The following is a 16431-nucleotide window of genomic DNA, read 5'->3' as shown; positions in this document are numbered from 1 at the left end:
TGTTGGTATGAATTATAATCATAATCAGCATTATCCTTATATATGATATCAAATAAGTTTGCATGATTATCTTTTGCCCTGCCTGTTAAATCCTTTCTACCTTCTGAGGCCCCCTAATGCCCCACCTACTCAGGAACCCTCCATGACATTTCCTTACCCTCCTCACCTTTTTGTGATCTTGTCTTGGCTTTGAGGTCTTCTTGCCCTGCCTGTGGGGAGCATTTCTGCCTGGGACTTGCTATATTCTTCCTGAGTGGGACTTTCTTTTTCAAAGAAGACTTAATGTATATAATATAGCATACTGTAGGAATTTTGTTAGATAATTGTTGGCTGATGAATGTAAGGGGAACTAGTGATTGTTGAAGCACAGATCAGAGTCCACACCACAACAAGACTGTTCTTTATTCTGATGCAGGAAAAAAACACCCATTTGCTTGGAGGGGCCAAGAGAAGAGAGAGTATTCATTTTAGGTCAAACTAATTTAGAAAATTAGAAGACTGTCTCCTGGAGGATAAAATGTTTAACATTCAGAACGGAAAGTTCTCTTACATAACTAGTAACTGGTAAGACAATCAGGAAATGGAAGAGGTGATTTTCTAACAAGAAATAAGGCACAGATCTTCAAGAAGAAAAGTTAGAGGGCTCAAAGAGCTGCTTTCTCCTCACTAACGAGATGTGTTGAAGAATCTGTGTAGACAAAATATAGCCCCAATTTCAAAATGTATGCAAATATATGAGAAAAGAATTCTAAGAATCAGAAGACTTGGATCTGACATTCCTATATTGCTAAGTCTTGCTTGGACTCCTAACCTGTTTCGAGGGCAAGGGCAAGGGTGTGATCATTTTTGTCACCCTCAGCTCCTGGAAGAGTGTGAAACACACACAATGTGTTTGATAAATATCAGCTGAATTAATGAAGCAATGAAACGAAAGAGAACTGACTGACTCAGGAGTTCCCAGCTAGTCATACCAAGTATTCGTAGACCCTGGTGTTCCTGAAGCTTTATCTCAAACTCAAGCCATGATCTTCATGTTGCTAAATATAATGCTCAACATCTTAGCCACATTAGACACAACGAATCACACTCCTTCTTGAAAGGCTTTATTCGCTTGGTTTTCAGGAGATAAACCATCTGGTTTTTCGCTGCCCTCACTGAATGTTCCTTCTCAGTTTCTGTAGCGGGGTCCTCCCCTCCTCTTGACCTCTAAATGTTCACATGCCCAGGGATCATTACAGTTGGCCCTCTGGATTCAACCAACCATGGATCCAATATATTCGGGGGGAGAAAAATAATAAAAAGATAACAATACAACAATAAGAAATAATACAACAACTATTTACATAGCATTTACATTGTATTACATATTATAAATAATCTAGAGATGATTTAATAATAAAAAGATAACAATACAACAATAAGAAATAATACAACTATTTACATAGCATTTACATTGTATTACATATTATAAATAATCTAGAGATGATTTAAAGTATATGGGAGGATTTGCCTAGGTTATATGCGTAACTATGCCATTTTATATAAGGAACTTGAGCATCTGCAGATTTTGGTATCCACAGGGGTCCTGGAACCAATCCCTGGCAGGTAACTGAGGGACGACTACACTCAGATCTCTTCTCCATCTATACTCTTCCAGGGCCTTGGTGCGCTCATTCAATCTCATGGCTTAGAATTTCATCATCCATACCTGCTGTCTCTCTCTTTTTTTTTTTTGTCTTTTTTCCGTGTCCGGCAACGGATCGCAACCCTCAGTGTCGCCCCCGTACCGGACCGGGACCGGCAACGGGATCGCAACCTTCGGTGTTGCCCCCGCGACTCGCTCAGCCAGTGAGCGGGAACCGGTCTGTATGTGGGATCTGAACCCTCGGCGGGAGCGCTGCCGCGCTTCCCAAGCGGCGCACTAGCGCAGTGCGCCACCGGGCCGGCCCTGCTGTCTCTTAAATTTCTATCTCCAGCCCCATCTTCTCCCCTTAACTCCACACTTGCATATCCAAATGCAGACTTGACATCTTCAATTAGATGTCTAATAGACTGTAAAATGTAACATGATTGAAACAGAACTCTTCATTTTCCCCCTAGTTAAAATCTGTTTCTCCTCCATCTCCACCTCAGTAAATGGCAATTTCATCTTCCCAGTTGTTTAGGCCAAAAATCTTGAAGTCAATCTTGACTCCCCTTTTTCTCTCCTACCCCACATCCAATCCATCAGCAAATCCTATTGACTCTACCTTCAAAATATATCCAGAATCCAGCCACTTTCCCCCACTGCACCCTAGTGCAAGCCACCCCCCCACCTGGGTTACTCAAATCTCTCACTGCTCTTCTGTCCTCCCCTAACCCCCTGTAGTCTGTCTCCATATATAGTAAGTGACCTTTTTAAAACAAACTCAGTCGTGTCACTGCTCTGCCCTCAACACTCCAAAGATGTCCCAGTAAATTTTAAATGAAATCCAAATCCTTGCCGTGGTCTACAAGGCCCTAAAAACTCCCTTTCCAGTTTTATTTCCTATCCCCCTAATCTTAGTATTCTCATTACCATGTCTCCTTGCTGTTCTCAGCAAGTTATTAAACTGAACATACAATACGTTAAAATATATCATAAAGTATACTATAAAGAGGTAATTTGAGACATTAATAACAAAGTGTGTAGGAGGAAGTGCAAAGCTGTAAAGTGCAAAGCTGTGTGTTTAATGGGTACAGTTTACGTCTTGCAAGATGAGAAGTCATGGAGTTTGCATAACAATGTGAATGTACTTAATACCACTGAGCTGTATTCTTAAAAATGGTTAATATGGTAAATTTTGTTACATGAATTTTACCACAATTAAAAATAATGATAAATAAAAAATCACTTACATATGTATACATGCATAATAAGTCTGAAAGGATAGGCACAAAAGGTAAATAATAATTATCTATAGGTAGTAGGAGTATAGATAATTACTTTTCTATTGCAAAAAAAGTATTTCTAATGTATTACTTATGTGATTTTTATGTAACATTTATATAATAAAAATACATAAAAACCTGTGTATAAAACTTACACCTAGTGTGGCTATAGTATTTGACTACAAGCAAAATCTGGAAATAAACTGTATTTCCAATAATCTGTATGTCACCAGCTAGTGGGAAGTACAATTCTCAAACTTCGCATTGAGTGTGGTCAGTTTCAATAGACTCCTCTCCACAGGAACCAGACAAAAGGCCTTTAATCTAAATATAGGAACGTTCAGGTTTTCAAATGCAGACTCACTTGAAAAAGTAGATGCTACCTGCCTAACACAGGCTAATCATGCCACAGACAAACAAGCTGCTGCAAAATTCTGAATATCTCTACAACGTGTCATTTGATAATGTGGTGTCTTTTGACACAGACCAAGCTACAAAGCTGCCTACAGTGTATAATTAAGGGTTTCAGATATACTAAGGTTTTCTCCTGCCAAATGCCATTCATCTATGCTTGACTCTTCCAACAAATATAACCGAAGTACAATTTGTAAAGCCAGCTCACTGTGTGTGTTATTTTGTCCTGCTGTTTTCAGGCACTGCACAGTTTAGAGAGTAGAGAAATGATTCTGGGAGACCCAAACCACAAAAGCACAATCCCATCATTGGACAGGAGAGGATGCCACGACTCAGAAAAGTGAAGTGACTTGCCCAAAGTTACACTCCTAGTTTGTGGAAGAACTGGTATTAGACTCCAGAAATCCTGATGCCTTAGTCCGATGCTTCTTTTCAAAATTTGGAATGTCATCTTTGAAAAAGCAGAGTGAACAGTAACAGTTTGAATGTGGTTATAACTAGAAATACCTTTATTGCCCTACCCCTTGCTGGCAACTTTGACAGACTCCATAGCTTTCTGTTATTCAAAATCTCAAGAACCATTATTAAGGCTAATTTTCAAGTGTTAAAAAAAAATCTCATTTGGTCTAAGTGAGTCTTTGATCCCACATCCAATTCAAAGCTCCTTCCCTCACCACTGACCCACAGCTCAGGGTCTCACTGTGGGGAAGGGGACAGAGTTTGTTCTTTCTGTCCTCCCCTTCCTCGGCTGTTTCTTATTTTCCAGGGTCAGTGGTGGGCCTGAGGTGGGGGTCAGGGCCAAGGATTGGAGTAAAGGGGCAAAAGTCTTCATACCTGATTGTTTATCGATCTTCCTTGGCTGATAGCATTCTCTGGGTTGCAGGTATCCAAATCCTGAATGTTCGATGGATGGGATGCAGCTATGGTTTCTCAAAAGACCTTATGGGAACCTCCAGAGCCTGTGTCAGTGGCACCAAACTGAGGAGTGGTCTTGGAGCCCTCTCACTTGCCTGGGAGGAAACAACCTCTCCCTGCCCCTATTAGAAGAAGTAGGGACAAACAATTGTATTCTGTCCCTCACACTCTGCACAGTGAATGAATTCTCCTAGTCTTTTCTTCTCGCAGGCTATAGGTGGGTAATGGTGGCCAGATCAGTTCACCCACTTGTTTATAAGTCTTGAGGGATTGTGCCTAACTGTTCCTCTTTAGAAGGCGGGAATACTTACCACTTAGCATCTTCACAAAATATTCCATTCAACAAACTATTATAGGAATCCTAAATGTTGTTTGCAGGAAAGAAACACTTCTTACTTTTGGAAAACCTTGCAACTATACAAAGAGGAAGCAGCTGCTGGGCAGATCCTGGGGGAGAAAGGGATCTACCCATGGACTGCTAGGGAGAGGAGGAGCTGCCTCCAAAGACAAACCCCCTTGCACTATGGAATGTCAAAGATCCTGAGCAAAGACTCTGAAGGTAGCTGCTTCTCTGGGACTAACCAGATTGGGTGTGTCAGGATAAGACAAAATCCTGGCTCTGCCCTTCACCTACTTCCTGGTACTGACTGAGGCTTTTCCTCTTTCTGGTCCCCAGGTTCACCATCTGTAAAATAGGGAGATGGTAAATAATTGTCAGTTTTGGCTGACTAGCATTGGGGTACTCTATTTGGAGGAATCCCAAGATCAGTGGCTGGCAAGCTCCCCTCTCCCACATTATGGAAGCCCAAGGTGGAGGGGGCATATAATCTCTCTCCCCACCCCTGTCATGTAGTTACAGCATGGAAATGTGACCTGGACTCACACAAGGACTTTGAATCCTTAATAAGAATACAAAAGACTAGCTGTGGTGGAATGAGTAGTTAAGGGTACGGCAGAGAATGCTGACTGCGAGCACTGAGCCCAGACTAGTACAGTGATACCCAGGGCTCTCTGGTTGTGACTGGCCACCCTGCTTATTTTCTGAGCTGGCTCTTTAACACCTTATGATTCTGCCATGTTCTTCTATCATAAATATGTTAGCTTCGTTCACAACCCCGTTTCAATCCCTTTCTACCTTTTCTCTCTCTACTCTAGAGGCCAGGAAGCAAAACACTTGAATTCTCAGACTCCTTAGCATTAAGAAGTGGTCATCTGATATAGTTCTGATTAATAAAATAAAGAAATAAATCCCTCCCCCAATATAAAGGCAAAATATGGAGAGGAGGAGGCCTTCACACTTCTCTTTTATCTTTCCACCTTCTTCCTAACTCGAACTCAGATGAAATGTCTGGAGGTGAAGCAGCCATTCATGACCATGAGGAACAAAATGCTAAATAGAACATCAGCCTCTGATGTCATCCCTGAGTAGCAGGACAAACCCAGGACTGCTGCCTCTAGACTTATTACACATTGAAAATAAGTTATCTACCTATTTAAGCCACTGTTTTTCAGATTTTCTGTTACTCTCTGATGAACATATTCCTTCCAGATACACATTTCAATAAAAGTTGAGTTGAGAATAGTATTTACATTTGTAAAATATTTGCTAGTTTACACACTGTTGTAACTGCTTAAGTTCATCAGGGCAGGTTTCTGTTGCTTACCACCAGAGACTCTGACTGGTACCACAAGCTCTCAAGGTCTCCTCCAGCTCTGATATTCTGTTCTTATAAGAGGGACATTCTGCTTACAATGCAAACTCATATCATCCACAGCTTTTACAAATCAACAAAAAAGAGCAATCGTCTTGCTTGAGATGGTATATCACTGAGTGAGGTCGCCTACCTCTTCCTGCCTTCTCTGTCCTCTGATTCATTCCCAAAAGCCAAGGGACAACCCTCCACCGGAGACCACCTAGCCTAGTGCTATGTCACAGAGCTTCCTACTTGACTAGACAGCTGACTTACAATTTTCAGAGGCAGATAAATTCCAGTTACTGAAACAAAATCTTAATTGAATATATTTGTAAAATATTTTGTAGTTTAGAAATTTAAACCATCTTTTTTGTACTGTGTCACTGATCCTCACAAAATCCTGAGATAAACAGGGCAAGAATAAGAGCCCTGATGCTCACGGAAGTGATGTACCATACATTATAGAGATATTAAATAAGAGCACTACATGACTTGAGAAAGTGTAGAAAGGGGAATGCAAATTGGACTCGGAGTCAGGAAGCACAGGTTCCAGTTCTGCCACTAACTAGTAGCTTGACCTCAGGCAAATCACTTCCTTTTCTGGGTCCAGTTTCATTATACAGAGGGTTTTGGATGTATTAGTTAGCTCAAGCTGCCATAACAAAATATCATAGACTGGGTGGCTTAAACAACAGATATTTATTTTCTCATAGTTCTGAAGGGTGGAAGTCCAAGATCAGGATGCCAACACAAGTGAGCTCTGGTAAGGGCTCTCTTTCTGGCTTACAGATAGCCGCTTTCTCCGTGTCCTCACAGGCCTCACCCTTATGACCTAATTTAACCATTATTACATCCTAAGATTCCATTTCTAGGTAGTCACATTGGGGATTAGGGCTTCAACATATGCATTTGGGGAGGGAGAGGCACACAGTTCAGTCCACAGCATTGGATGTGATCTTTGGAATTCCTTTCACCTGTTAGCACAAGTGTGGAAATTGAAGATGCTCATAATTGTCTGTAGAATGAGTAATTCTACCTTGCCTCCTTTATTCAGGAAATTGCACAAGGCTTATTTCTAGACTACTTGGTAGGGAGCATCTTGGGGTTCTTCTATGTACACTTTCCCTTCCCAAAGGCAATTAACAAGCTTAAGGTAATCTTTGGCCAAAACAGGTCTCTCGCAAGGTTGGAGCCTTAAATATTTTAGAAAGCATGTATTTAACTGTCACTTTTAGTCTTTGGGTATGGCATGGAATTTATGCTACTGCATTCTGAAAGAATGTAATGGTGATTGTCAATTGGAAGTGGGTTTTAAATCACAAGTCTATAGCTAAATTTTCTAACAGCTATGAAGATTACTGAGCAATTGCGGCCTTTCACCAAAGCACAAGTATCTTGTCATTCCTACTTTATCTCTGAAACACCTGAAAGTGCTGTCTTAGATCAGCTTTATGGTCAGAAGCAGCCTCTGCTGGGAAGAGCTGGCCCACCTCAGGTCAAATATAATTTCCTCTAAATTGTAATCAACTGAGATTTCTCCAGAAATATTAATTATTTTTGGTTTAATATACTTATTGTAAAAGCCTAAAAGTATTTTGAGCACTTAAATACAATGCCAAAAAAATACCCCAAGGATGACTGTAATGGTCCAAGAATATGTTGTTGCATCCAGACCTGAGACCTTTAGGAGTAAGATGGTCTGAATTTCTGTAACTACTTTGCTTACATTTCCTTATTTATGATATAATCTATAACTGCTTATAGATACTAAATTTCCCCTCTCTATGTTAGAAATTTCAAACCCAAATTCATAATATTGTCATGTCTATTATAATCTTTCACCTTCACTTGACCCAAACTGTCCAAGTTCTATATTCCACAAACTGGGAAGATGCTGAGTTTTCTGTATTGATCCTGTAGAGCAGTGGTTCTCAACTGGGGGTGATTTTGCACCCCAGGGGACATATGGCATTTTCTGGAGACTTTTGTTATCACAACTGGAGGGTGGTAGTGGTAGTGCTACAGGCATCTAGTGGGTAGGGGCCAGAGATGCTGCTGAACATCCCACAATACACAGGACAGCTTCCCACGACAAAGAATTACCTGACCCCAAATGTCAATAGTGCTGAGGTTGCAAAACTCTGCCTCAGAATCTCAAGACACAAAGAACATGGCCCTTAACGGCTTCCAGGGTTAGAAAGGGGAAGGTGTTATATTGGCAGCACAACTCCATGGCTCTTCATGACCTCAGGGACACAGCAGATACTGATGAAACTGCAGGCTGTTTCTGCCATGCCAATACAGAATGCCAGTTAATGTGGTTAATTTTTTTTAAAAAGTAGGCAGCCCTACCTTTGATTTTCATTTAACTTCAATGTCCTCTTCAGCTGGATAATAATGGGAAAGTAAGAAGGACCAGAACACAGTGGCTCAGGAGCAGGCTCTGAAGGCTTTATAGATTTGCTGATCATACCCCCATAGCTCATTTTACTCTGAGGATAGAGAGTATGAGGATAGAAAAAAAAAATTCCAAACACCTAAAAAAAATCCTAACAGCTTCACAGGGTGGTAGGATTTCAACCTAATTTTTAAAAGCATTAAATTACTCCCTGAGCTCTCATTATTTTAATCACTTCTATATATCCCTCCTCATTCCAAAAAGGTTCCGAAGTGGTTAACTCTCCCCGTGGTGTTGACTCAATATTCCTATGTAAATCTTCTCTGGGCTCCAGAACTGATCAATACAGGTTTCAATTTAGAAGGAAAAAGGATTTTGGAAGGACCAAGTAAAACTCTAATTGTTTGGTAGTTTAAAGATATGAGTTAAATTCCTACCGTGTGTAAAGCATAGAGCTAAATGCTGAGGAAGATATTTTTTAAAAGTATAAATCACAGCTGGTATCCTTAAGTAATTTATATCTGCCTGAGAGAGATAGGCTCCATGCCCAAGGGAGGACGTCTTCCATTACAGGCATCTGTGCTTGAGGTGCTGCTCCCAGCACCCTCTCCCTCCTCTGGCAGGGAAGGAGGGGCAGAAGACGAAGGGGAAAGGTGATTGCATGGGGACTGCACAGACGAAGGCTCACAAGTGGGCACACAGTGGGAGGGGTCGAAGCAGTAAGTAAACTAAATGGAGGAACTTGATCTTAGAGGCCCTGATTGGCAGAGGGAGGAGTTAGGACTTTATGCTGAGGACACAATGGAGCCTCCAAAGTTATCTAAACAGCAAATTATAATAATAAAAGGTGACATTTATTGAGTGCTTACCCTTTACTAGGCACACTTGTTTCATCCTCTTCCTGACAACCCTATGATGTAGCTACTCTTCTTCTCCCTATTTTACTGATAAGGAAACTGAGGCACAGGGGGTTTAAGTAACTTACTCAAAGTTACACAGTTAGCAAGTGTTGGAACCAAGATTCAAAGTGCAGAGCCCACACTCTTAACCACTTCACCAGACTGCCTCTTGATAGAACAGGAAGGATTAGAGCAGAGGAGAGACCACATAGACACAGGCGCTGTTAGCACGGAGCTGCCAACAGAGAGCATTTCAAGGAGTAGAGGAAGTCAATAGAGTCAGATGTTGCTGAGCCATCAGAAACGAAATCTGAGAAACAGCCATTGGATTTGGATTGGGCCATCACCAGCGACCTTTAAGAGTTCTGTTTCAGTAGAGGGATGAGGACAGGTTCCTTGTTAGGCATCAAGGGGGGAGTGATAGTAGACAAAGCCATGGATAGAAACTAGCAGTGAAAAGACAGGGAGAGATGGGAGAGAAATTTCCAAGATTTTCTTTTGAGACTCTCAAATCAATGGAACTTTTTTTTTTATTTAAGGGATCTGTAATATGTTTCACCCTGTTCTTTTGTTTTAATGGGCAAAACTAACAAATTTTAGTAGTCATGGTTAAAGGAGAATTAGCAAGTGGCATAGAAATTGTTTTTTTAAAATGCTACATCAAATTCAAGTTAAATGCAAAGATCTAACTATTTCAAGAAAAACTGTTATGGAGGAGGGTTACTTGATTTTATATACTGCATTGGCTGGACGTAATGGCAATTCTGTAACTAGGCTGGAATAGTGTGAGGGAATCATGGATAAAACAAGTTGCTTTGGGGGCCGGCCCGGTGGCGCACTGCTACAGTGCGGCGCTCCTGCCAAGGGTTCGGATCCCACATACAGACCGGCCGCTCACTGGCTGAGCGAGGTACGGGTGCGACACCGAGGGTTAAGATCCCGTTGCCAGTCCCGGTCCGGTACGGGCGCGACACTGAGGGTTGCGATCCGTTGCCGGTCACGAAAAAAAAAAAAATACAGACCGGCCGCTCACTGGCTGAGCGAGGTACGGGTGCGACACCGAGGGTTAAGATCCCGTTGCCAGTCCCGGTCCGGTACGGGCGCGACACTGAGGGTTGCGATCCGTTGCCGGTCATGAAAAAAGACAAAAAGGAAAAACAAAAAACAAGTTGCTTTGGACTTGTTTTGAGCCAAGGGAGAGCAGTTGAAAGCACTGTACGTATTATGGCTTGATGCTAAAATACAGAGAACAGCTGCCTGATCCCAGTCTGGACTTCCAAAACCCTGGGCTGCAAAGGGCAAAAATACTTACTAGCATTCCTTGTTTTAATGAGCTATGAGAACTGGAGTTATCAGCCGCTGTCCTAGCTACTGAGTAGTTGTTATTACAAATCAAAAGCAGTTTTAGGGAGGCTGTGTTTTTTAAAAGGAGAATGCCTCTCCTGGAGGGTAATTCAGGTGACTAGGACAGCAATTAGAGCCACCAAGGAGGAGGAGGAGGGAAGCAAGAGGAGGAGGTGGCTGAGGAGCAATTTCAGACTTCTTCCCATAACCATCAACTCCCGTCAGCATCCCAGTGTAGTCCAGTCCAAAGTGTTTTCAGGTTGAATAAGTTCCCAAAATACCTATGATTTTGCTGTGGCCCAAGAATTACTGCGAACAACAGATGTACAAAAGATGTATGTATGAAAGTCTGGGACTGCTTGGGCCAAAGGAATCTCAGGCTGTGACGAGGACAGTGCATGCTTTCTGCCAAAACTTCTCAGACACATGGGGTAAGTGCTTTGCCAAAGAACGCTCACACCCTGGCTTAAACAGGGAAGACAGCAACAAGTATTTAATGTTTAAAATATGCAGTAGGCTAATGCAGGTAGTGCAGTGACTAACCTGCCTGTGTGAAAAGCTGGTGTGAGTGACTACAGATTTTCTTTTCTAGTGTCTCAGGCCACTGGGAATGTTGGTGGTTGGTTGAAGGAGTGTACAGTCTACATCTCTGGAAGTTTTCAAAAACATTACACACCCCAAATAAAGGAGAACCCTTACAGGTCTCTTCTTTATCCCAGGCCATCTCCCCATGTCCTTTAAAAAAAAGGTTTGATTGACACATAGTAGTTGTACATATATATATATATATATATATATATATATGGGGTACAATATGAGGTACACCTATAGCACTGCAGGGTGACCGTAGTTAACAATTTATTGTACGATTTCAATTAGCTAGAAGAGAGGATTTTGATGTTCCCAACACAAATAAATGACAAGTGTTAGAGGTGATGGTTATGCTAATTACCCTGATTTGATCATTACACAGTGTGTACATATATACACACACACACACACACACACACACACACATATATATATATATATCCCTATGTATCTTTTGTTGCCTCCTTACATACCCCAACTTTCCTGTGACTTTCTTTCCATCTTTACAGGAGCTGACTCTACATGGGAGTTTCCACTATCCATAACATGGACTCAAGAGTTAAGACAGATCTCTCTAGATTCTTCTCCACTTTCCTTGCTGTTTCCCCAAACAACACATAAAACCTTTGTATTTTAGAGGTTTCACTGCTCACTGCAGGGAACAGTAAGGGCTAACAAAAACAAGAAGTGTGGGAGGCTGGAAAAATTCAAGGATGCCACAGTGACTTAGTTCTTTTCCCACAGCACCAGGGTTAGGGGAGTGAACAAAATAGACAAAACCTCTGTCCTCTGGAGCATTCACTCCATGGGGGTGGTAGACAATAAAGTTAACAACTAATTAATATAGTATGCTAGGAGGTGCTAGCAGAGAGAGGGAGGAGGGTAGGAGTGCCTGTGTGTTTGGGGTAGATTTAAAGGAGTGGTTAGACTTTGAGCAAAGCTCGAAGGAGGTAAGGGAACAAACCATGCAGGTATCTGTGGAAAGAGGGAGAGGGGACCACTAGTGCTAAGGCCCCGAGGCAGGGGGAACAGCAAGGAGGCTGGTGTGCATGGAGTGGAATAGGATGGGCAGCCAGAAAATGCTTCATTCCGCAATCAGAGCAGTAAAAGGGAAAGGGCCCAGAGTTTGAGCTACACTGATCTGGGTTTGAATTTCAGCTCTGCTCCTTATGTCATGAACTTTGGGTTCCCCCTCTCCTCATCTATTAACAGTTGGCCACAAAGGGTCTCTGCAAAGGGATATGGAATATGAAACTGCCTACCGCAGAACACAGCACATGCCACATTCTTACCACCAAACCTCAGTTCCCTTCCTCTTCTCCTGGTTACAGGGCTCTTCTCATCTAGCTCCCACCGTAGCCGAGTAAAAGGTGTCTAGAAGCATACCACTCAAGGGCCTTCAGGAGGTCCAAGATATATTACCAAGTGCAAGGAAACAAACTGCAAAACAGTATGCATCTATGTATAGTGTTGCTGGCAAACAGTAACCTTTTAGTTTTGGCATTCAAAAATTTGCAGGAATCCATACTAACCTGTTAAAGGTGGACACTGCAGAAGAGTGAGATTACCAAAAATTTTGGCCATTGACCTTCTGCCTTCTATATTTCTGTAATGTCTGAACAATTTACAATGAGCACATATTACATTTGTAAACAGAAATCACAGTATAGGCTGGATACAAGAGACCACAATACAGATGATGATGCAGGAGAATTGACCTCCTGGCCCTGCCCTTTATCAGTACTGAGTAGCCTCCATCCCACCCTGCCTGCTGTGAGCCAACTTTAGGAACGCTAACATCTGGTCCATAGGGAAACTGAATGCAAAAAGGGCCGAAGGGAGCTCTAGTATTCTTGGATGAGACCTGGACCACAGGAGAAGGTCCTGGGATGGGTGTGCTTAGCCAGCATCTGCAAACTCCGACAGGTTCTGTCTGAAAGGGGATGGAAGAAACACACACTCTAAAAAAAATGAAAACCCTTGCTATGACTACCACCAAGGAGAGAAAAAGAGACTGATGAAAATCAAGTATTTCAAAGTAAGCTGTGAGTTTCTATTGTGATTCAAGATTGTTGACACTGAAAAAAAAATCTCATTTTAAAGAATACTAAATTAAGGGATACTATAAGAAAAACCACATTTTACAAGTAAGCAGCTTACAAGGTCAATCAAAGAAAGACAGACATTCCAGTTCCCAGTGTTTTATTCAACAATGAATTAAAATGTATATTATAATCAGTTACCACAAGACATGTGAGTTAGATAGCTAGAAAAATTTTAGTTCTCCCTCCCCCCCCAAAAAAAACCCTTGGTGAGCAGAATAAAAAAAAAAAAATAATGCTTAAGCATCCCTAGTTGCCCATATAGCTTTTCTCCATTTAAATATATTTTGAGAAAAAAAAATGTAGTCCAGAAACATTTTTACATTACCTGAATTGGCTACTGCACCCAAAAGGATGCTCAGCTCTGCATGAAATGAACTCCTGTTTGAATGGAAGATAGTAGACTAGTCCACTTCTCAAATGCTTTTCAATTATGAGACTCCAGACTAGACAAGATAGTGATGCTCCCCATAGGAAAACCCATTTCCTCCCCAGATATCAAGAAACACCTCTCTTTGATTTCTGCTTTTTCCCCAGTAACATCAGAAGTCATCTTGAGTTTATCTGATCATAGACTGGAAATACCCAGGGCAGAAAGATTCCATCTCAGCATTTCCATAACCACTGGGAAATGCACTTTTCCAAAACTGAGTCTTTTCTGTGAGGCAAGAATGCCATATAAATGGCTTTACTGCCAACAGAACACAGTATAATGAAAAAGGTAATATCATGATGCTCTAAAACCAGTCATATTGCCCAAGGAGGAAAACAGAGCTTATAGAATTTACAAAAGATAGTCTTCTATTTCCTACTTAATATTACTCATCAATTTATAATAAAAAGCTATAGTTTCCATGGGATATACTTTTCTAATAATTCCTTATATTTACCCATACCTTTCTCACCACTAGCTCAACTATGTGACCTGAAAAAAAGCTAATAGTCCCAGTGGGTGAATTTTACACTGATGCAACTATAGCAATTTAAGTCCATGAGAACTGCTAGTAATATGCACAAAATCCAATAAGGGCATTATAATAATGCACTTAACAAAAAAAAAGATTAAATACACATCCATACCTGAATGCACACATTCCAAGAACTTCAAATGAATAATTGCAACAACAGAGACTGGATTATGGCCCATAGCTGGTAAGGATTCCTTCTCCCTCTTAAGGAACTCACAAGCAAGTGTGATGACAATGTTCTGATGACCAGTTGTGAGACCAGAAGATAGTGTGCAGGGTGGCAAGAAGGATAGGGTGGGATGCAATAATGAAAAATATGAGTGATCCATTCTATCTAATGCATTCATATTTTATAGGTTTAAATGTGGAGAGAAAGAATTTTTTGAACTTAACTGTTTGTGCAGGAGAGTTAAATGGAAGCACTTCTTGGACCCTTTTTTTGTAGGCTGAGTGCCACCTCAAAAAATTCCACAATGACCCATTTTGCAACAACAGTTTTTTTTTACTGGAAAGCCACAAAGTTGGTGTGGAATCTATGTAATGAAAAATCAGATCCAAGCCGATGTGCTCATGCATAAGCTCGATCTTATGAAGAGGGAGATAGAGCAGCAGCACTGGGTTAAAGGTTACCCCCAAGGCCTCCCTACCCCCAGTTATCAGATGCACTTGAGTTTGCATCCTTACCTTGTCCCTGACTGTGTGACCTTGGGCAAGTTAGTTAACCTTTCTAAGTATCAGCTGCTTCATCTTCAATACGGAGATCACAGGTTTGTTATGAGGATTAAATAAGATCACGCACAACTAGCTTTTAGCTCAGTACCTGGCACATATGAGCAATTAAGAAATGTGTCCTTCTTGTGATGAGATGTGGCACTCTGACTATATTTTAGAAGCAATTACAGTCCAGCTGTCTTATCCCAACATCTTGTGATAACCATTTTCTTTCTCTGCTCTTACTATTCTTTTCACTACAATATTTCAGGGGGAAAAAACAAAGGTAAGCAGTTACAAATATCCCACTTTTCCGACTGTTGCTCAAAGCAAGGTGGAAAGCCAGGGAAATGGGTAACATACACTGAAGAGAAATTCAGTCTTTAGGACACTATGTTATAGGTGTACATAATATAAACAAATCATATAATTTCAATCTATACCCTAAGGGGCATCATGGCATAGGTAGGTTTTATTTTAAAAGAAACAAAAGCCAAGCAGCATTAAAGAGGACAGAAGGAACCACATGGGCCTATCCCTATCTCATTATTGGTGACTATGAAACAGGGATTGGTGGGCTAGATTATGGGGAATTTCATGGGGTCTGACTTCCAACAGGTGGCTAGCTTTAGCCATCTTAGGAAGCAAAACCTTTAATGAATTTGAGTATGCAAGTTTCGGGGATTTCTGTTCAAGGCCTCCTCTCGGCAATCAAGGGAGACAATTTTCTGGGTTTAAGCCTCCCTGGCAAGTTAACAAGCAGGGAACCGTCTGTCCTAGCTTGCACCTGTCCCCTGAACGGGATTCTGGCCTGACAGTGAAAACCCACCATCCCTTCCAGACGGCTCATTCTGCCGCTGGGAAGCCTCGAAGCAAACCGGGGAAGCCCACTAGGAAGTGGTCACGACCAGTCAAGCCACAAATCCCCAGGGTGTGGGATTTCCACCTCTATACCACGTCTGAAAACCGAAAAGAGGCGCCCGCTTGCCGTACTGCAATGGGATTCCCCTCAGCAGCACCCCCCCCACCCCCCGTTCAAGCTTGCATGTTTTATTAATAAATGCAAGATGGCACACGGAGGCGAGGCAATGGGAGGTAAGGCAACTGCAGCAGGACCCGAACCAGGGCAGTTTTTAAAAATAAAGAAGCATGTGATAAGAAGCAGGTCCCCAGGCTTGGAGCTGAAGCCCTGGGCTGCCCCATGCACCCTCGCCTGGCTCCCCCGGCCAGGGGAATGAAGGTCAGCGGCAAGATCCCAGCCCTCTCGGGAACGCACCCTGAAAACCTTGACCGACACCCACCCCGCGCCCCGGCCACAGCACCCGGGCAGTGAGGCAGGGGAAGCCCCGGCCGCGGCCGGCAGCGAGGCACATACCTGCTGCCGAGGCTCGGGATTCGCTCGGCTCTGCAGCGGCGCCGGCCGCGGCTCGCGCTCCCGGGGCTCCCCTCTCCGCCCCCCCGCCCCCTCGCGGCCCAGCCGCTCCA

Source organism: Galeopterus variegatus, unplaced genomic scaffold (assembly GCF_000696425.1).
Source record: "Galeopterus variegatus unplaced genomic scaffold, G_variegatus-3.0.2 Scaffold860, whole genome shotgun sequence".
Classification (NCBI taxonomy): domain Eukaryota; kingdom Metazoa; phylum Chordata; class Mammalia; order Dermoptera; family Cynocephalidae; genus Galeopterus; species Galeopterus variegatus.
This window is presented reverse-complemented; position numbering follows the sequence as displayed.